This window comes from Microtus oregoni, unplaced genomic scaffold (assembly GCF_018167655.1).
Source record: "Microtus oregoni isolate MIOR12 unplaced genomic scaffold, Mior012 000009F_ref0000495, whole genome shotgun sequence".
NCBI classification, from domain to species: Eukaryota; Metazoa; Chordata; class Mammalia; order Rodentia; family Cricetidae; genus Microtus; species Microtus oregoni.
Window position 1 is genome coordinate 22,453,223 of NW_024543068.1, and position 23,928 is coordinate 22,477,150.

General features: G+C 37.8%; 1 pseudogene; it reads left to right on the forward strand.

The window, feature by feature from the left end:
* Positions 1-20,173: 20,173 nt before the first annotated feature.
* On the forward strand, positions 20,174-22,326 carry LOC121452492 (annotated as a pseudogene).
* The last annotated feature ends 1,602 nt before the right edge of the window (positions 22,327-23,928 follow it).

Below are 23,928 nucleotides of genomic sequence, written 5' to 3' on the forward strand. Positions count from 1 at the left end.
TTAGTAGAACTCACTGGGAACCAACCATGTTGTAAGGCTTCTCTCCACTAGCCAGGAAGGTGTGGCAAAAACATCCTGGAGGCCACCTACTGCAAAGGAGTCTGGAACCAAGCCTACACCTACTCTCAGAGTAATCTGTAGACCCTGGTCTTCTCAGTACTGGAACAAAACATAATATTGTTAAACTTACAAATTTAATATAGTCACTATTAAAATATCATAAGGTTTGGCTGTGTTGTTTATGTTTCATAGAAGTAGATAAGTTAACCCTTAACTTGATAAAGAAACTCAAAAGTCTAAAAAGGAATTCAAAGTTGGAGAATTCACATATTTAATCAGCTTCAAAATGACTGCAAAGCTACAGTAATTGAAACAGTACTGTGATGACACAAAGATAGACATATCAATCAAAGCAATAGACTGAAGACTCTTACATTCATGCATTTATGGCCAAAGCTTTTGACAAGTTGCTGGGACAATTTAATGATCTTGTCAGCAATAAGTACACTGCAACAGCTCAGTGTGTACATATGAAAGAACAGAGTTGGACCTCCTGCCTCACATCATACAAAAACTTCATGGTGCAAATTGAGAAGCCAAAATCACTGTGTGACAAAAATCCGACAAGTCCTAAAATTTCATGGAGAAAGTACTCATGGCTTTGGACCAGGCAATGCGTTATTAGCTATAAAACAAACACATACAAAAATATATGAATTGGGCATAATAAAAATGAATAGTCCCCTGTAATGAGGAAACCACTAATCCAGGAACTATAAGTGCACACCTATGATCCCAGGATCTAGGAGCCTGAAGAAAGAGGACTACTGTTTTGGGGGACTGAGTTATTTGGTGAATACCACATGAGTCTGAGCATAATAAAACAAGATTCTGTCCCTTTAAATGGGATAGAAAGAAAATAACAAAAGTGCATAGTCATTAACAAACCAAAAATAACTGGCTTAATTGGAGAAAATACATATAAATTATATGCCTGACAAAGGACTTTATCTTATATACTTTTTTGTGGTTGTGCTAAGATACCATGACCAAGGCAACATATGAAAAAAAAAGAGTTTATTGGGAGCTTACAGTTCCTGAAGATTAATCTGATTACAGGTGTTTGTGATAAGCATTGTAGCAGACACGAAGGATGGCATGGGATCAGAAGCTGAGAGTTTGCGTCATGATCCACAAGTACAGAGAAGAGAGAGAGAGAGAGAGAGAGAGATCTAACTGACAATGGTGTGGAATTTTGAAAGTTCAAAGCCCACCCTCAGTGAGATACCTTTTCCAATAAGGCCAAACCTCATAATCCTTTCCAGCACAGTTCTAGGGACAGAGATTCAAACATATAACTCAATGAGGGCCATTCTTATTCAAATCGACACAGACTTTTACCTAGAACATAAAGAGCTCTTACAACTCAGCAATAAAATAATAACACAAGTGTAAAATATATGAAGTACTTGAGATATTTCTAAAAACAAAAAAATACAAATGACCAATACCATTAAAAGGTCTTGAGCTTAATAGTTTTTATCAAATGATATTCCCAACAAACCACCACAAGATACCATGTCATATTTCACAGTACTGTGTCTAAAATATTTTCTACAAAGAATATAGTAAGTATTGACAATGATGTGGAGAAATAGACACTTGACACCTTGCTTGGGAAAGTGTAAAATAGTATAATTGCTGTGGGACAAAAGTAGAATGTCCTCAAAGGAAAACCAGAATTATTACATCAGTGGCTGATTGCAATGTTGCCTTTTCTGTCATGATCTGTGAAGACATGCCTAAGCAATGAGCCGCCATTGAGTATTAACAGCATCATTATTCCCATCTCACAGAAGAGTAGAGACACCCGGTGTCATCATTCATTGATAAGAAGAAAAGAAACTGTGGTACATAACAAACTGGGATATTTAGTCCGCCGTAACTTTTGCCAGTCTTATTAGTAAAGGAGATACTTAAGTCTATGGTTGGAAAACTTTCATCAAAAAAAAAAATGCTTTGAAAATTGGGGAGAAACTCATTGCCACTCAAATTGTAAAGTTTTTTTTTTTCTATTTTACTGCCTCTGAGCAAGGTTTTATGATTTTCCCAGTACTGGTAGAGCTTTGAACCTAGGCTTAGACAATCAATGTCATAGCATTGAGTTCTTAACAATTAGACCCATCCTACAGTCTACCATTTCATCTACAAGCAAAGTATTCTAGGCTCTTGTGTTAACTATATAGGTGAGAGATGTGGGTGCTTCTCTTGCCCCACAGGGTAGAATGGCCTTCTCAGAAAATAAGGCATACTGTGAGAGAAGCAGCGCCCAGAGAATCCTTTCCATGAAAAATACGGGATGCAAATGTAACTGGACAGACACGCCCACAGCATATATGCCATGGGTACTTTTTATGACTTTAATAAGGTTGTGAAGTACAGCTGTTTTGTCAGCAGAAATTAAAGCAAGTTGGACAATGTAAAAATCTCTGTGTGGCAGAGAAAAGCACTAGTCCATGACATTTGGTCAGTGCCAACAGCAGGGCAGCTCAGCCTCAAGTCCTGACAAGTTTGCTTTACTTATTCATAAGGAAATATTTAAGACAATTCAAAAATAAAGCATATGCACCCCAAAATGCCATTACTAATTGGAATTAGTAGAATCCCTCAGACATAGCTCAACAAATATGCATATTTGGGTCCTCTTGTATGTATTAATGCTAAGGGCTCTTGGGCTCTTTAGTGAATGAGATTTTTTCCAGGGCACTTAGGAAGGAGCTTCGGTTTGCAATTAATTAGTTATTCTATTTCCATTATCATTGGTTTCCATTGAAAACACTTATTAAATGGAACATCTGCGTTCTAACTCTGATGGTCATGGACGTTCTTTATCTTCTCTGAAGATTTGAGCCCATGACTAGGCGAAGTTTAGAGGCCAGAACTAACATATGTTTTGTCTAACGTGGCAGCTTTAGCATTGTTATGGCACCTGAGATTTAGAGCCAAACATATACAAATTGTGCTTCTGAATAGCTTTGGAGAAGAAGGATAACTTCATTTCTTTGTGGTTCATTTCTTCCTCTTTACCAAAATTCCTATGTCAGACTCCACCCCTTAGTTGATACATTTTCATTGCCCGAGAGAGCTGAAGGATTTTAAGATGAGCAGAGTAGGAATAATTCAACCAGGGAAGGACATATATATTGACATGGATTATGTCATTTCATTTTCTACTTCCCTTCATAAATGTTAGAGTAAGGACAAATGGGCTCTCATGAAGTAAATAAGTAGCTTTCATTTAAAATAATAGTGGCATCCTAGCTGCAGGAGCTGTGTAGCTCCTAGCGGAATGTTCTGCATATGACATTAAGATGCTCTTCTTTTGAGAAATAATTCTCCCTAAAAACGTTCATCCTTATCCTCACTCTAATCGCGTACATGCAGACCTGAGATTTTCCTAAACTAAAATGTTCTTGACCAGTGTTATTTTCTCATCTGCCTACCAAGGGATGTCGGTTATTGCAATCCGAGTCTCCAAAACATCATCAGATGATTACTGGTCGTTTTCTTTCTTGGACCTGTCTACTGCCCTGGGACCCATTACAGCTTATGCAAGAGCTCCAATCAGCTATGTAAACTATTCTGATGGAAGCTGCCTTTTACCAAGGGCAAACCAACTGGATCTACCCAGTTTAGGGCTTGGTTTTTAAAACTTCGCATGTTAGCTGGTGTAAAATATAAACTTATCAAAATGTCTTTCTTGAAATTCAATATGAACATTAATTTCAGGTGGACATGGAAAACCAAGACAGTTGGGGCAAAGTCAGGTACTTGATACAGGCTATAAATTTTGAATACATATCATTTGCACTAGGAAGTAAGTTTTCTCCAAAGTCTTATATGAAAAAGGAAATTGGTATATTAACTGGGTAAATTTCATGTGAATCATGTTATCCAGTCATGCAGCTAGTCAACTAGTAAGTAGCTCTATGCAATTTGTACTACAAGAACATGTAACAAAAATCTAGGTTGGGGAACATTCAACATTATATCATATCTAACCAATTGTCTTCATTCATATGGCCAATATTTATTGTGATTCACTTAACAATTGGATTCCAGGGTGGAGACTGGACTCACATTCCTCTGCAATCTGTATTTTGAAGAGAGAAACAGGCATGTAGGGATGGGATGGCACAGTTGCATAACTAGATAGAAACATTTACGAGGAAAAGCTTGATAATTGCATGTTCTCTTCCATCACATACTTCTCCCTGCTTAACACACCCACAACTATCAAGTCAACAATTTCAACTCTCAGTTGATAGAATGAAGGAGTTGAAAGATGTGCTGTAGTTATATATGGTTGAAAGGAGTAAGTAAAAGCCATTGGGTAGGGAAGGTTGTTTAATAATCAGGGCATGACTTGGCTGGATACTTTTGACTGCATACCTCCTCTTTCCTGGTGCTTGGAATTAGACAAGATGGTCAGAGCAGGTAGCATCTTGTAACGGTTTGTTAACCATCAAGTTGAGGTTCCAATGCTAAGGATTTCATAACAGAATAAAAGAAGGAGCCTGGTTTCTTCATAGCTATAGTGCTGTAATATACACTTCTGTCTGCTTACTTGGAGCTTCATTTATATAAGGGAAGAATAAGCTTATGACATGAGTAGAGATCCAGTGGTTTTGTTGTTGTTGTTGTTAATATTTGTTTTGTTTTCCTTAGATGTGGCCTAATATGAACTCAATATTGAAACAAGTGATCTTAGAATCTAACCTGAAGTTGAGGATGGCACTAGAGCAGACACCCAGCATATTTTCTCTGGGGAGTTGAGACTTGAATTGAGCTCTCATTTAGATAGTGTTGGTGAGGGCAAAAAATGGGAAAAGGTGGAAAGGAAACGCATAAAATGTAAGAAACCTTTGGAGCAGGAAATAATCAGAACTCAGCTTGGTAGAAGGAAAAAACTTTAGTGTGCCTGCAACACAAAGTCGAACTGAGATTGACCCATGCTGTTATATAAGATTTCAGCATGCTGTTGAACTTCCTTGGCATTTACGCATCTTGAGAAACTAAATTTTACACTTCATGGACAGATGGTTTGAAATACAATACGGTGAACTTAAATTTTTATTAAGAAACTGTGGCATATGTTAAATACATCAACATTATGAAATAAATAAATAAGATTTAAACACAGGTGATGTATTTAAATTTCCAGATGTATGAGCTTTTGCAGTTATGCATAGTTAGAACTCTATATGTCTTGTGGGAAACACAATTGAAAAGTGTACGCATAGATAACAGGAAGCCAGTTAAAAGTCACAGCAACATACCAGGGAAGAAAGGTTGGGATACAGTGCCCTTACCTTGGATGTTCCCCCTAATGCTTATTATAATGGCAGTAAACAAAATTTAGAAACTCTGCTTGAAGTTTGTGTGTGTCTGTGCGTGTGTGTGTTATAATGTAAATATATTAGCTGTAAAGCAGGATGGATTTTCAACACTTAATGTAAGTATAAAGACAAAGTGTAAAACAGAATTTTCTTCTCTCTACTTCCAATCACCACAGTTTCCTGCCCAAAGTATCCATTATCCTGACCTATAACAACAGGTAAATTTGGCCATTTTTTTCTGATATGAATGCAAGTAGTGTGAGTTCCTTTCATGCCTGGTTTATTTTCTTCTTCAGCATTATACTTAACACATATAAAAGATGTGTGTGTGTTGTTGTTGTTGTTACATAACATTGTTGATCAGGCATTCTTCATACTATATTCTGATCTATTGTAAAAATACACAGAGTAGAATTTTAAGAATAAAATATCTTAAGCATAGATTCACAAAGTTAAGAATTGAGAGAAAAATAAGGCAATGATTATTTAAAGCTGTAAAGTAAGTATAGGACTTATAACTGAATAGAAAGAATAAAAGGTGTTTGTGAAAAAACAAAAAAATGTAAGGCATTTTATGCAACACAATTTCTTGGGATTGGGATTGTTCAATGTGGTAGTGCCTTTCAATTGTCAACTTCTCATAATATCGAATGATCCAGAAAGAATCTCCATGAAGGATTATCATTATTAGCTTGGCCTATGGACCTTGTCACAGGATCTTGTCTTGGTTATGTTGAGGTGGGAAGTCCTGCACAGTGTAGGTGACAATATTTCCTAGGTAGGGGATACTGGGCTGTACAAGTGTGAAAAGCATTCAGGGCACAAGCAGGTATGCATGACCTTTACTCTCTGCTCTCAAGTGTGGCTGTGACAGGACCAGATTTGTCAAGTGCCTGCCACCTCTACTTCCCTGAAATGATGGGCTGGAAGCAAGAACTGTGATCTAAAATACATCCTTTCTACCCTAAGATATTTTTGGCAGGGTATTTCATCACAACCATAGGAAATGAAAGTAGGACACTCATATTTCTGAAATTCTGTGTGTTAAATAAGGAGCTAACCAGAAAGAACTTGTTGCTAGTCTGTGAGGGAAAAAAAAATACAGTTAAAAGCAGAGCACACTGCATAGAAGCATTGGCAAGGCATCGGTTCCTGTGCCTTGGTAAATGGGTAGAAATCCAATCAAATGACTGCCATGCGGAACCAGAGACTCTGGACTTAGGTATGAAAACTGCTGCTGTGATTTGGAACACTGAATCAGCATTCCTACAATACTCCTATGGTTACATCCTACTCTGAGAACATGGATGGATGACTCACTGATGGGGATGTCAGTCAATGAGATAGAAAGAAACAGGTTAGAGATATTGCCAGTTTGTTTCATCCTTCAGAGAAGTCAAGGAGAGAACAAGTCCTTAGCAATCAAGGCTTGAGTGTCAGCCATCTGCTCTTTAGAAAAATCACTAGATATTTATAGAAAAGATTCTAATGTGAGAAATAAAGGCAAAAGCAACATGCACAAAAAATTTGGGGGTGAAAAACAAGAATAAAGTGTTTCAAACCACTAAAATCAGGACTCATGAAACAAGAACCAAAATCTATAAGTTCATTGAAGAATACCTAAAATTAATATTATGACTAACAATAAACAGAAAATAAATTTAAAACTATTTTCAGAAAGAAGAAGTGAAAAACAAAAGGTTTGAACTTCAGCCTGATGTACCTAATATCCCAAATAAGAATTTGAAAAAACAAAAGAAATGCCAAGTCATGGAAAACTATCTTAGTAAATTTAGGAAAACTGTGATTTAAAAAAAAAATGTAACAGAGAATGATGTCAACAAGATGGTTAACTAGGGATCCTGAAAGACTGTCAAAAGTCTGCCTCTCCCACAATGGTTTTGCTGGGTATAGCCAGGAAATGGTCAAAACACTTTGCGTCACAGAAACTTATGGAATGGGACACATAATTGGCTTCTGATAAAATAAGTTACTTGAGTGATTTTTTTCACAACTCCCAGGCATTAAAGATCTAACTCAGCTGTGTGCTCCATGAACTACAATACCAAACTGCCAGACAAGATGGGCCCATTGGTGTAATGATGGCATGACTGTTATGGGAGTAACCAATTTGTCCTTAATTGGATTTAGAGTGGTAAACCCAGTATTAGCAGACCGTGGGAAAACCTAAGATGACTATTTAGTTTAACTGTCATGGCATAAAGCCTCCCCTTAACTATCTGCATTTGGATCCGCAGACAAAGGCTACTCAGAGCCTTAAACAGAGATGCCTTTCATGGCAGTGAACAGAGATAAAGGCAAAGATTCATGACGGCGCAAGAGGTGAAGAATAAACGATGGTTGAAAACTTGGTCTTAGACAAAACATTTACCTCACCCCTTAATGCTCAGGGAAAATTACAGAAGAGAAAGTGAAAAGATGCAGAGGCTGTGAGAGAGAAGAAGGAAGGAAATACCGTCTTCTAAGCAGGACATAGCCATACAGACCACAACTGTGCATATTGGCTCTGAGTGATGGAAGTCAGACCCTTATAACTGCCAGCTGTTGAGGAGGAAGGGGACTTCAGGGCCCTACCACCTACTGATGTTCTGCCAGCAACTACCAGGTTCCAGGAAAGGGGAAGATGTAGTATCAGGTTGTGTGCCCACTGTTAATCTCGCCAGGCTCTGATAGTTAATATCAAACTCAGGGTCACACAGATGTCTCTGATTAAACCTCGTGGGATCCTAAAAAACAACCAAGCTAGTGAACAGGGGAAACTTTTATAGGAAAGGGATGGGGGATAGAAAGTGAGGGCCAAGTAAGATATGGTGGAGGAACCAAAATGCATAGTGTACATTATGAAGTTGTGAAAGATCAATTTTGGCTAATAAAAATAAATAAATGTAGTTTCTATTAGATGTAACATTTTCACAGCACTGTAAAGACGAAAGTTTTAAGCTGGGGCCTTTGAATTAACATAACAAAATAAAATTTAGCTAAAAAGCTACTAAGAGATTTTCTAAAAGGCCAGTTGATTAAAAGGATATGACATCTTTTACATATGCATGGGACACGTTTGGAGTGCCCTATGACCAAGCAAAAGACTAAAATGTTAGCAGCAAGGAAATTCATTACTCTGCTTTTAGCAATGCATTGAGCAATCAGATGGAAAATTATCAACTTAACAGTTTCACCATGGAAGGAAAGTTCCTCAGAAAATACAACTAGTTATGAGCAACTGAATTAATAATTTCTTTACTCAGTAAGTGATCTTCACATATTTCCCCAGCCCTTGGGACTATCAACTTTGAGGCTCTGTTCAGAAGCCAGAAGGTAGGATTGCCCAAACCTGGATTCTCAGCTTCTAAAAATGTAAGCCTATAAACTACCTTTCTAACTACACATCCTTAGGTAGTATGTTATAGCAATAGAAGATAGACTAATGTAATCAACATCGATTAAAATAACATACTTGAACATCACCTATATATCTTTTTAATCAAACTTTAGGAAACTAGAAAATAGTACTCATACCAATGATTCCCTGCACATTCATGGAAGTTTTAAACTTATTTTTATGAAGAAGTGACTATTTTGATATTTCACATGATACTATTGTTTAATAGGTAAATTGAATATATGCACAAATATGGTGCTAAATTTGAGTTTACAGCTGATTTTGTACTTTGGATCTTAGAATTTCAATAGTGCACAATAATTACCTATTGCTTAAGTAACATTTAAGCAATTTAAAAATCTATAAAACAATCACAAAATTCCATATAATATCTAAACATGGAGAACTTGCATTAAAATAATAAAAATATAATTATTCTCTTTAAGAAAAGGTCTTAAGACAATGGTTCCAAAATCCCAATTTAGACTAACCACACATTATATGTGAACAAACCTCTCTTTATTCCTTAAATAAAACTTTAAAATAAACCAATGAAAAACAAATTTGATATTCAAAGACCTTTTTGTACTGCATCTTTTGCTTTCTATAAACCTGTCCCTTTCCTTTCTACAATCAAATATTGTCCAAAATATTAAGTAGTGAACCCTACAAAGTAGTAAATCATAAGTATTGACATGGAGTTTGAGTTGTGTGACAGAATACCAGATTATTCCATCCAGGATATAAGTTAATCATTTTGGGCACAGTCTCCATGCTGTATACGCTACCTTCCCTATTCATTTTATTGGCTCCCTCAGCCATCATTGCAAGTATCATACACAGTATTGTGTGGATTTGTTACCATCTATTGTTCCAACAACCACGAGGGATCTTGGAAAATCCTTGTTGATAAAGAGGAATTACCAAGTTAATGTAAATTGTGTTTTAAAATTACAGATATTTCATTGAAGTCTCCAAGTACAAGACATTTTATTATTTTTATACATCCTATGCATTTCCTAGAAATATTTCATTGTGTTGTATTATGATATTAAATAACTTACTTCTACATACAGGGATATTGCTGAGAAGATATTTTTAGTCTAATTTTTTCTTAAGAGAAAGAATGTCCAAAAGCTGCATTTGAACTCAATTTATTTCTCCTCTTCTATCGACAGTATAAACTTGAGTTCTCCTTTCTTCCCTTGTTCTGCTGTCTATGACAATGTTACACTATGATACTTCCAAAATGGGCAAAATACTTGTAAGGAATTGGGAACTGGTATCATATGTTCTCCCCACTTTATGTCTGTATTATAAATTCTCTGTTTTACTTTACTTTATGTGATTTCATCTTTCATCCATTTAGAGTTTATTTTTGTACAGGATGAGAGAGAAGGATTTAGCTCCAGTTTTCTATGTGTAAACGTCTGGTTTTCCCAACTCTTGAGGAAGATGCTCACTTTTCTCCAGCATGTACTTCTGGCATCATTGCTAAAAATCAGGCTGCATTGATTGTGTATGTCTTTCATTCTGTAAATCTGCATATCCATTTCTGTGAGAGAATGACACTGTTTATTAATCCTCTAACGCGTGGTATAAATTGAAATCAAGTATGGTAATACCTCAAAAATTGTTCTTTTAGCCCAGGATCTGACTGCCTAGGATCTTTTGTGTTTCCTTGTTGCTGTGTTTCTAATTTTGTAAATACTGGCTTAGGGATTTTGATTGGGATTTTATTGAATCCATAAATTGCTTTTGGCAAGATAGCGATTCTCAGAATATTATTTCTTCTAACCCATTATTGTGTGAGAAACCTACTAAATAGGTTGCTCAGTTGCTCAGGAAATAAGAACAATTGGCAAAGGGGACTTCCTGAGACTAAGTAGCCTCTGTACAACAACGGAAATGGTCAAGTGAGTGAAGGGAATCTTATAGAATGGAAGGAACATTGCTGTCAGCTGTGTATCTGACAATGCATTAATATCTAAGAGATCCAAAGAACTGAAAATCAAAACATCAAGAAAACCAATCAGTAAAAATGGGTTGTTGAACTACACAGAATTGTCAAAAGAATAAATACAAATAGCTGATAAACATTTTTAAGTGTTCAACGTCATTAGCCATCAGGGAAAGGCAAATTTAAACTCTTAGTTTCCATCTCGCCCTAGTCAAAATGTCTGTCATCAAGAATTTAACTGTCTCCAAATTCTAGTAAGAATAATGGCAAAAGAGGAACCCTTCTTCACTGTTGTTGGGGTTTTAAACTGGTGCATGCACTAAGATAATCAAAAAGCCAGAAATAGAATGACCACCGCTGGGTATATACCCAAAGGACTCTACATCCTAGTCCAGAGATATTGCTCATCAGTGTTTCTCACTTCTCTAGTCACCATACCTAGAAAATGAAGACAGCCTAGATGTCTATCAATCGACTGATAAATGGATAATGCAGATATGGCATTTATACACAATGGAATGTTTCTCATCCATAAAGAAAGGCTGCTGATAATAATAAAGGTATTAATAGATTTATTCTTCTGTGAATCCTATAAAATCAATGCCAACTTGCCAGGCAAGTTGTGCCTCCACTAGAAATAGTGGCACAACTCTTATTCAGGAAACAAACTGACCTCTGAAGTTTTGAGGCTTATTCTATGGGAGGAAATTCATACCTGATACTATAAATCAAGTCCAAAACCCACAGCTTGAGATCTTTTAGGTCCTAAAGGGAAAATGAGTATTGTTTAGTTAAGCTAACATGGGATCAAACTATCTTCTAAACATTTGTTTACATCCATTGACAAATGTGACTCTCAGCCTTGGCCAGAGAAACTTCTCTCTGCAATTATTGTGGTTAATACAAAAGCCCATGGCTTCACGGGATGCTAAGAATAGGGACAACTAAGTGTCCAGTATTAAACTTTTATATCATTCCTGCTAAGCTCAGGGAATACCATGAAGGAGGGGCGGGAAAGAAATGGAAAAGGGATTGTGAAACACTGTTTTTTGATGGACATGATATAGCTGTTGAGGTCACAAAAAATACAACAGCTGTGGTTGTCTGCTCTGGGCATGTAGGAATGAGACCTGTCAATTGTCAGTTGTGGATAGGGGTTCATAGGGCCCTACCACACTGAACTATTGGCCACTGATGGATTCTTGGGGAGTCACTGTCTTCAGTTGTGTGACCACAGCTTAGCCTACCAGGCTCCATGGAAAGTCGCAAATCCTTAGTCACACAGTAAACCCTGGTTAAACTTAGTGGGTCACAAGACACAATAAAGACATGAGGGTGGAAAAGGGACTTCAAAACAGATGTATGGTTGGCAGGAGTAGGAGGAATATGGGAAGGGGTGGGATATGACTAATTAGAATATATTATATACATACATGCATAAAATTGTGAAAGATCAAATTTAATTTTTTTATTAAAAAAAAAGATCAAAACCTTCCAGAACCCAAAGGTTAAGATTCATTGAAGAAACATGTTCTAAACCTCAGTGAGGCCAACATCTCTGTAAATTCAGTGTCATTTTTTAGCCACAGCATCTCATTCTGTTCCCTTGTGGATATTTTCCACAACTTTCTTGAGTAGCTTTCTGTCATGTTGATGACATTCTATTTCTGATCTTGGGTTATTGGTACCTGTAAACACTATTAGAAAATAATAGCTGTTATGTCAACAGAGGAATTTACCTTTCTGTGTCTGGGTAATATTTCCTTGTGCGGGCATTTTGCCTATGACTATCTGGAAAGACTGGTTGTGAATGTCTTGGGTAGTCACAACGGCTAACTTCTCCACCTTTTATCCACCTCTTTCCTTAGATAGGCAATGGATGCAAGATGGGTGTCTAAAAGTCATTTTGTCTCTGACTGGATAGGCTTACTTTTAGTTAACACGCTCTTATATTTTCAACCACTTTGTTTAGATGGAGACTGCTTGTTCATTTCTTGGCCACCCATACTCGAAATAATCACACAGAAACTGTATTATTGCAATACTGCTTGGCTTATTAGCTCGTGCTTCTTATTTGGCTAGCTCTTATTTCGTAAAATAACCCATTTCTATTAATCTGTATATTGCCATGTGGTTGTGGCCTACTGGTAAGGTTCCATCCGGCATCCAGCATCTGTCTTTTCTGGTGGCTATATGGCTTCTCCCTGACTCTGTCTACTCTCTCGCTATATCTCTTCCAGTCTGATGATTTCTGTGCTGCTATAGGCCAAAGCACATTCTTTTATTAACCAATGGATGTAAAATGTATTCACAGAATACAGAGAAGAATCATATATTAACTCTGGATGTTTCTGTGACTGATATTAAAGTCATTACCCAAGAGATGTAAATCTACTAGATGTTGCTAGTAGATTTATGACAGTAGATCTTCTGTCTACCTTTTAGCCAATTGATACACCTTCCCATTAGACATCACTATTATCTTCAATAGTTACACATGGATTGTCTCCCAGTAGGGCAGATGACACTCGATGGTAGCAAGCTCAGAGCTTTATCTCCTAAAAATTCCTATCTGCAAAAGATTTCTAAATCTTTGAAATCACAGTACTTGAAAATTTAACAAGAACAGGAAGTGGAGCACAAGGCTATAGATACGGTGGAACACTTCATTTCATAAGAGCTCCCGAGTTCTAACTTCCTTTTAATTACATCTCTCTACTGCAACATTTACAGAAATTCATGTGACATTTAACACTACTGTGGCAGATTTGGGGCATATATTTTGAAAATTCTTGAAAATGGTATTTCCCTCAGTCTGTTTTTACAGAAAACATGTAAATGTTGGTTGGTAGGGGGAGGCCTCAGCTGTTCCTGGGCTATTTGTATCACAGTTGCAAGAAACCTTTTATGGAAACAGGGGTGTTGCTTTACAGACTTCACTTCGGGATGGGTGGGAAATAATAAATGATGGGCACTTCACAGTCATGGGAGACTTGTTGTACCACCTACACTGAACAGAGAATCACCCGTTGAGGATGGAGGACCAGAGATGCCCTTGTGGTGAGTGCATCAGCTTTCACACCCCAACTTGAGAGAATAATGAACTACGTTTCAGATCCTATTTCTTGGATCTTGTTATTCTTTTCAAAGTAGTTTAGAGGACAAACTGGTTTCAAAACAAACAAACAAACGAAAGCAGATAATTGAACTGAAACTTGGGAACGATCTTAAGATGCAAATTTGGAAGTATCTATAGCTAGATTTTTTTGTACTCACTTTCAAAGTAACAGATTTAACTGATGACTAAACAGATTTCCAGAAGTATTAGAAATTGAAAGTAAAATTGAAGAGTTTTTTTTTTTATCCCAAACTATTTTCATAGGAAGTCTAAAGCAATGCAAACTGTTTCTGAGTTTTCCTCTGTACATTTAAGGTAGTCCCTTGTGGATTACTGGGCATTTTATCACCCTAGAGGACATCTCGGTCAGGAAAGTGAACAACACAAACTGAGATGCTCAAAGGGAAGAACCAGTGCAGAGAAGTGCTAGAGCCTCACTGTATCAACTTAGAGCATTTGATGTTGAGAAGAAGACAGCAGAGGCTCCTCCACTTCTTACTTATTAATCCTCAATATAGCCATTTGCCTACTCATGAATTTGTATATTTACTGGGAAATGTGTAATATTTTAAAAAGGAATTTGTTTTAAAAATATCTTTGGGTGCTTATGAGTTTTATAACAATATTCCACAGAGTACACACAGATGGCAAAATGGTTATTTTAGTAAAGCAGATGAATTCATCTATCATGTCAGTTACATTTGACACAGAGCAGGTATAATATACATAAAAATCCCCAATATAAGGCAATGTTATTAGCTATTCCCTTCTTGTTCTATGATCTAGACATGTCTATCTTACATATGAGCCGCCTTGTGTCTCTTAACCTTATTCCACCCCCTGTTTACGGTGATAAGTTCTGTTCCCCACCTCTGTGTATTTGATTGTTTTGTCATATATAAATGGGATCATGGATCATACACTGTTATTTTCTTGCAGTCTCTGCTATTTTCACATGGAATAGTATCTTCTAGGTTTGTATTCTGGCAAAAGTCAGTATTTTCCTTTATAGAGCCTCGATAATATTTATTATAAACACATACATGCACCTATCCCCCACATTTTTCTTGTCTAATCATCTATCCATTTACTTGGGGGTCTTTCTATGCCATGACTGTTGTGAGTAACGGTACAGTTGACATGGAAGTGTATATATCTTCATGGGCTGATAGTTTCACTCCAGGAAACTTTGGGCATCAATCTACTGCTGAATTGTTTGGAAGGTCTATATTTTATTTATTTTAATTATTTCAATTGCTTTGTCACACGTCTTTTTAAAATGGTTCCTCTAACTTCCCTCTTTACCAGTAGCATTATAAAACATCATTTTCCCACACTTTAGCTGACAGTTAACATTTTGATAACAGGTATCCTAATGATGAGGGTTGCTATTGTATGGCGGTTTTAATTTGTACCTGTCATTTTATGCCTTCTTTGGTAACAAAATGTTTGCTGCTTTTTTAAAATAATATTATATGTTTTCATTTTTTTATCAAACTACCTTCAAGAGGGAAATGCATTTAAGTACTCCATTTTTTTAATTTGTTACTTTTAAGTCATGTGTGTGTTTGTGTGTATCTCTTTGTGAGTGTATGCTATGCATGCCTGACAGAGATCAGAAGAATAAACTGGACCACTTGGATTTGGACTTGTAGGAAGTTGTAAAACACCAAATGTGGGTGCTGGGAACTGAATGCAGCCCTCTTGAAGAGCAGGAAGCACCCTTAGCCACTGGACCATCTCTTTAACCCCACGAAGAGGAATTAAATAAACAAGAGTATTATACCACAATGAAAAGAAAGTCTAACTGTTCTTCAAAATAGTAATGAGTGTAAAAAAATACATTAGATTTATAAAACTCTTTAAAAAGCATAGCGGTGGTTACATTTGGTGGTGATTTTTCAGAACAGCTGAAATGGTCCTTGCATTACATTCTACAGCTGGAGCTGGGGAACCCACACAAGTATTACCTTGCGGTAATTGAACAAGCCATGTGCTTACATTTTGCTCAGTTCTCTTTCCATGAATGAGTGTGCAGAATTCTAATCTCATACCCCTTTGGTGATGAACTGGAATGTGCACTACTGTGTAGAAAAGGAGGCACAATTAGGTTGTAGCAACAAACCAGAACATAAGATTACCTAAAATGTTGAAGGGAAAAAAGGGAGGATAGAGGAAAGAAATGAGAAAAAAAGAAACGGGAGGGCGAGGGGGGGGGCTACAGAAAGAAAATAATAAAAATAAATGATAGAAACACATGGAGAGCAGGAAAGCAGATACTGATAGAGGAAGAAGTGGGAGGGGAAAGCATAGCATTAGCTAGTCTTCCTCTGGCCATGCTCAATACGGTGTCCTTCTACTCCACAAGCCCACAGCGTGAAAAGTAATGAGGCAAAATGCATCCCTCCTGAGATTCACTTAGGCTAGGTGATGAGGTGGATTAAAGAGAAAACTTTAAGTAGCATTTGAGATTAAAGTGTAAATTTGCTGGGCCAACAAGTTAAGCAGTCTTCTCAAGGTGTCCTTTAAAGGCCCTGCCTTTTGGGGAAAGTTAATCAGCCACGTGAAATGCAGTGCCGCTGCAGCAGAAAAAGGTTCTATCTCCATGCATCCTTGCAACCAAGCTGCAGCTGCTCAGTGAGAGATATCTTCTGCCTCCTTCAGCTGCAGAGCTGTTAGCCTTCTGACAGTCAGCATGGCATTGTTTGCACACTGGCCACAAGGGGAAGGGCAGACAGATTAACAAAATGAAGTTATCAGCCTGATAGGAACTACCCAGTTGTTGGGGATGACATTCTGTTCCCTTCTGGAGTCCCCAGAGAAGCCATCATCTCTCTGCTTGTTCATCCCCTTCTGTGGAGGATGGGAGATTTCACTGCATATTCAGATCTTTTGAAAAAAGAGACTCAAAGGAACTCACCCAAGCCTTATCCTTCCTCCTTCCTTCCTTCCTTCCTTCCTTTCTTTCTTTCTTTCTTTTTTGATTTTTATTGGGCTCTACATATTTCTCTGCTTTCCTCCCTGCCTCTCCTCTCTCCCCTTTATCCCTGCCCCAAGGTCCCCATGCTCCCAATTTACTCAGGAGATAGTGTCTTCTTATACTTCCCATGTAGATTCGATCTATGTAAGTCTCTCTTAGTGTCCTCATTCTTTTGAAGACTTCTCACAGGCTTTTGACCATCCTTGCGCTAAGGTGGGGCAGACATTCGTAAGACTGATTCTTACTAGAGTCCAGTGAGTCTGGTGAGACACAGCTCTCTACCACTTAATGCAGCTTGTCACCAGAACGGTGCCACACGTGTGAAAGCCACCATCCGTGGAAATGCTTGCCTCTTCTCCCAGCGCTCCCTGGATGAAAAGTGCGCTGCTAGTCTTGATGAATCTTTGTTGAGAGTGAATTAATATATTTTATTACAGGTGTTTGAAGGATCTAATCCTGAAAGTCTCCCTCTCCTGTAAGACAAACAGAAAGGCCAGCCTTAGCCTTTACGGAGGAATAGCCAAGGTTAGACATGTAAAAACACACCTGTCACTTGGCTAAATCATTACACGTTAGAGATGAGAAATTTTTCAAACCTTTCTAGTTCATACAGGGTTTCCCTGGTATATAAGAAGCCATAACAAGGACCAAGATAATAGAAGCAGATGAATTTACAGGCTACATGCAAAACATATCAAGATTTATAAATGTTACACTCTTATATTGTATAAACTCCCAAATTCTTCTTTTTTGGAAAAGCTCTTGTTTAAATTTGAGTAAAAAGAGTTAAGTAAGAATATCTTTATGTCTAATGCATAATCAATAGTTTTTCAATGTAATTAAGAGAGCCATATTTTTTAAAAAGAAATAGCAATGAATTATCTTTCAGGAAATAATTCCTCCCTTATAAGCTGATCATGTTTGAATAAGACTTACAAACATACTAAAATAAATTCACAGGTCACCATCCCAATCGCTTAGCATTCAAACTGTATAGACTTAATAAAAAATTATGAGCCCTAAAGCTTTCCTCAAAATTCTATTGATTTAAAGTTACAAGCAAAGAAATTGTTGTTTCAAAGAAATATATATGTGTGTATATGTAGGTAAAGTATTGGGCACATTCTACATCTCTCAAGTTTTCCTTTTTTTTAGTGGAAAATGGCTGTTAAATTTAGCAACAATTTTATGTGAATGAAATATCCCATCTACAAAGTATGGACTTGAAATTCAGTTTTGATCCGATAGCATTGTATTGCTGGAATAAATCTCTTGTGCCCATGTGGCTTCTTGTAATGCTATTGTACTTGTGCTCACCATTCTCTTCTAGCGAAGTGATGGATGGCAATGCGACTTAACCCAATTCTACATCAGGTCCTTGCTAACCTCACACAAGCCTTTCATAAATCTGAATAATTTGCTGCTGCTTTGCAGCCATTGTGTGAGCTTGAGAGTGGTGTTGCTCTAACATTATGTATTATTGCAACCTCCTCTGGAAACAAAAGGGCTTTGATTGTTTCCACAAGTGAATTATGTTTTCATATATTTTACACCATTGTAGTGAGCATTGCTTAGCAACAAGTCTCTAAGAGTGAGGAAGTCGAGCATGTCTTCTTAGCGTACTATACTAATTCTCCACCCCATCTCACTACTGTCTGGAGAAAGTCACTGCAGGCCCTGACTTGTCTAGCCCAGAAGAATGATTTTTTCTCACTGTGTGTGCATTCGTGTGTGTGTGTCTGTGTGTGTGTTTATGTATGTGTGTTTCTCTGTGTGTATACATGTAGACTGAGTGTTTATGTGTATATATGTGTTCCAACATACATATATTGTTTTTGTGTGTGCATGCACATGTGTGTGAATGTGTGTGTGTGTGTGTGTATGTGTGTTCATGCAGAGGCTGGGCTAACCATTTTAGTCCTTTAATTATCTCCTGATTATTTTGAAAGATAAAGTTTCTCTTAACCCTGGAGCTCACCCATGTCTTGAGTGACTCGTGTAAAGAACCTCAAAACTCAATCTGACTCCACCTCCCTACCATCATACTGGCTTTACCTGGATTTGGGGGTATCCAAACTCAGATCTTTGTGTGTTTATAGGAAGACCCTTAGTGGCAGAGCCAACTCCTCTGTTTCCTCTTCTCACTTCTTAAAATACGTTTATTCTGTATAACTAACTGTTTATTACAGGCAAGATGGAATGTGAGATGACACCCATTACTCAACTGGCACCTAATGCACACAAAACATTTTCACATGGAAATAACTCACACTAATCTATAAAAAAAAATCACCACGAGACAGACCCATATAACAGCTCTGCACTTTGCTGCCCTGATGGAGGAAGGTCATTGGTTAATTAAATAAAGGAACTGCTTGCCCTGATAGGTTAGAACATAGGTGGGTGGAGTAAACAGAACAGAATGCTGGGAGGAAGAGGAAGTGAGCTCAGAGATGCCATGCTTCCCTCTCCTGGGCAGACGCGATAGCTCTGCTCTCTGAAGCAGAGGTGATGGAGCAAGCTGGCAGGTCAGACATGCTGAATCTTTCCTGGTAAGACCGGTGCTACACAGTTTATTAGAGATGGGTTGATCTGGATATCAGAATTAGCCAGTAAGGGCTAGAGCTAATGGGCCAAGCAGTGTTTAAAAGAATACAGTGTCCGTGTAATTATTTCGGGGCATAAGCTAGCAGGCGGCCGGGGTGCTGGGGATGCAGCCCCGCCACTCCTACTACTACACTGCCCCTTATTTAAGATTACAAAAAGCTCAAGCATGTTTGTAGGTACATAGATTTCACAAAGAAAAAGGCACACTTCTCATCCAGCCCTCTTTGTGTCAAGGGAATGGACTTTCAGAAGACTAGTGTCTCGCTTAAGCCTAGGGAAAAAGCAAATAACTTTCTTATCCCTCTATGTAGGTTGAATGTCTTTGGTTGGTTCAGACAGAAACTTTTCTAAAAATATCCAAGATCCATAGCTCCCTTCAAAATCAATTCGGAATCCAGCAGCAGTTGTATAAGATAAGCACAGAACATAGACCTTTCCCACTCAGGATTTAACTCACAAGCTGTGCACACATATTATGATAATGTGTTGGCAGTGGCTGGAGCTATTTTTATCTTCCATTTGGCCCTGGCTTCCTGCGGGTTCCATGGGGAAGATGCTTCTTCCCTCAGTCTCCACAGTCGTTCTCTCAGGTGACATGGGTAGTGGAAGGGAACCAGGTTTTTCTCACGGGTTAAAATTTAAAACTAGGCTAAGGTATTTTAAAGGCTGCCAAAGGAGAAGAGAGGAACAGCAAGACCCTGTGAGAAGAATGGCCTTCTTGGTAACGTATAAGAAAGACTACGGAGATAGAGGCAAAGTCCCTCATCAGAACAATGGACTGAGCCCCCAAGGTCCAGCTGAAGAGCAGAAGGACAGAGGAGAAGATGAGCAAGGAAGTCTGGACCGCGAAGGGTTGATCCACTCACTGAGACAGTGTGCCTGCTCTAATGGGAGCTCACCAAAGCCAGCTGGACAGGGACTGAATGAGCATGTAATCTAAACACTCTGAATGTGGCTAAAAATGGGCGCTGACTGAGAAGCCATTAATAAAGGCACTGGGACTTGTTTCTACTGCATGTACTGACTTTTTGGGACCTTAGTCTATTTGGATGCAAAGCTTCCTAGGCCTGGATGTTGGGGGGGTGGGACTTGGACTTCTCACAGGGCAGGGTTCCCTGCCCTCTCTTAAGGAGGGAGGGGGAGGGAGGAGAGTGAGTGGGGGAGCCGGAGGGGAATAGGAGGAGGGGAGGAAGTGTAAATTTTTGAATGGAAAATAAATAAAAAGAAAGAAAGAGAGAAAAGGAAAAAAAGAAAAGAAAAGAAAAAAGAAAAAGAAAGACTGCATCAGGAGTTTGGAAGCACAACTCTTACAAGTTATCTCTGTCTCCCACACACAATAGTCACCATAGGTCAATACCCCATTTTTCTCTTTTAATCAGAGTATTGAACTTGAAATATGAAAGTGGGAAAGGTCCTTGCAGAAATCAACAAGGAAATAGTTTCCTGTCATAGAGTTCACCCAGCACAACCACACAGTACCTATATTTAACAAACTATTAAGTGCCCATAATCAATTAGACTTTGAAAGTTAACTTGAAAAGACTCTGAGCCTTGAGACAAGCAATGGTATAGAAGAAAAGCAAAGATTAGTTAAAACTGAGATGTGAGGTGTCATTGCACACAGCTGTGTTAGACAGCATAATTTCTGACATTCTAAATTTTTAATAGAATTCAAAAATATCCAACATTGCCTTCTTGTATTGAATTATAATACAAATATACTCTAGGGAAAATGCAATTGCTCATCTGTTCTTGAATCTTCCATCCATAATGAATATTATATTATGGCATGATTTTATAAAGTTAAATATTTCTTTTGACAAGGAACATTTATCACCTAAAAATACTCAAGGCTTTGGATTTTTCTTCTGCTTTGTCTTTTATGAGACATTTCCTGGCCTTTTTTGCTAGTCTAGTTCCTGCTTGACTATTCTATGTGTAGTGACAGATGCTCTGCCACTGCATAGAACTCATCAAATTTCATTTTGGCTCTCAGTTGATGACAGTTCTACAGGTCTGTAGTAGTGGTGTGAAAAGTTCCACAAAAACAAGACTGAAAATCACAAATGTCAAATATAGTCTCATCTCTTCTTTTGTTTCATACCAACTATCAAAGATTATGTATGCTTATCTTTGTATCTCTCTGGAAGAGAACAACTACAAACCGGGTCATAATGTCATAACAAACATGCATTACTACTTAGATTTAAAATAGTCATGGGAATGAATGTGAGCCTTGACCGGAGCAGTGGGGGTTTGCTGAGCCCCTTACAGCCACTGGCCCAAGCTCCTGCAACCTGTACCCTCCCTTCCCCCAACCAACATGTCTCTTCATCAGGAACGTGCCAAAGGACACCAGATCTGAATATTTATGTCAGGAATTTAGCCATAATGGTCCAATAGTGTATGTTTTGTTTCATTTCTATACTGGATGGCCAAGATGGCATTTGTTCAGTTTGAGGATGTTCATGATGCTAAAGATGCTTTACATAATTTAGATATAAAACAAATTTGCGGGCATCACAAGGGTGTCAGAAAACACTGGACACATGAAAGTCAAGGAAGGGAGGAATGTGTACAGCCCTTCATGATATAATGATTATGGATGACATAGACATTGAGATGAGAATGCCAAGGAGTTGCTCTTTTGATGACAACCACAGGAGATCATATTGTGGTAGAAACAGTAGGCTAGCTGGAAGACCATGGTGAAGAAGAGGCTGCTCTGACAATGATAGACAAAACTGATGCTGGGATAGTCAACACAGTTCCGCATACTAAACTTCAAGAAAGATCAGAAAGCAGAAAAAGAATCAAAGAAGGCCGTTCAAGCAACTGAAGGGTAGATTAGAGTTATCATAGTAAGAAGACTATACAGATATTTTTGACTGTGATCTGTAATGATAAAAGATTATCAAAAAACTACATGGAATAATTGAAGTCCCTTCAAGGACAAATAAAAGGAAATTCAACTTTGTATTTGTGGAAACTAATTTTTAAATATGAACAGGTTTATATTGACTCATAGGTTGCAGAGCTATGATAAGTTACTGTAAAGCAAGATGTCTAAATATCAAAAAACAGTCATAATCTTTAACAGGGCCCCTCTTGGTCCATCTCAAACTAAATTGGATGGGGAAAGTAAGGTCAAATATAAATATGTTCTTGGTTGTCTCTTTAAAGTCATTTCTGTTCATGCCAGTGTTCACAGATGCTACTTTTGTTTATTTCACTGCCAGGATTTTCTGCTTAACTCATTGTTTTGTTGGCATCTGAGTTCATTACTTGGATAGCACATGCAGTTTAGATGTAATCACTCCTTTCGAAACCTAGAACGAACAAAGTCAATATTTTCTAGTACTGGATTTTGTAGGTGTTTAGTCAACATAGGCAGAACATGAAGTAACGCCAGCTAGAGTTCATTGACTCTGAAAGGCATTTTCTTGGGGCAGTCCTGGAGTAGAGATTACATGGCATCAAGCACCATGACTTCTAAAGTGACCAGTAATAAACACCAAAAAAGCAATGGCCAGTGCTAGGTTAAGTGGAAATGCTGAAGTTGTCTTTTCATACTATGAATTAAAAATAAGTTTCCAAGCATGTTGGCATAAATAAACTCTAATTCAAGACAAGACAATAGAGGTGCTATTTCACTGGAGAATCAGAAGACATATCACTCTGAAATGTCATTAAAACTTTAAATCAATCAGAACATGTCATATTGTCTGAGCAACTGTCCCTGGTATGTGAGTTTTGCTATAGAAATATTTGACCCTGAAGTATAAAGGATCATTTAGTCTAGATGATAAAACATGACAGTCCATGTAGTATTTTTTCAAGAAATGAAAATGTACATAAGGGATCGAATCCATCCATTATATGAGAGAGCTATATGAACAGGTTCCCAGAAACCTTTATCACTTCATCCAGAGGCAAGAATGCCTCTTCCCAAATCCAAAAATTTCTTTAAATTGGCTAAGAGTAAGGAACCCACATGAAAAGCTTAAGAAGGAAGAGGTAAATGGCCTAAACTTACTTTGTAATTGGTTGACTTAGAAAATGTGTGTGTGTGTGTGTGTGTGTGTGTGTGTTAAAAATTTGTAGTGACGTGTTCAAGTCAAATTGATTCACTGTCCTGAAAGGCCACACAGAATGCAGAGCCATGAACTTCTGGTCATCTGTCCTGCATGAAAGTAACTGTAAGGACAAATGTCAAGACCTGTGACTGGTGGTCACTGACTTTCCTGGGTAAACAGAGATCTATAAAGGAGAAGTCTAACTAAAGTTCAGCATTGGAAGTATGTCAATAAACAAACATATGGAAGTGAGACAAAATCATTCACTTTATGCCAGAAAGATAGAGAAAAGATACAGCCTTCAAAGTCAAGCCTCCAGCACCCTACCTTTTCAGACAAGGCCCTATCTATTAGTAACCCATCAGCTATCAACTGATTAACCCATCAA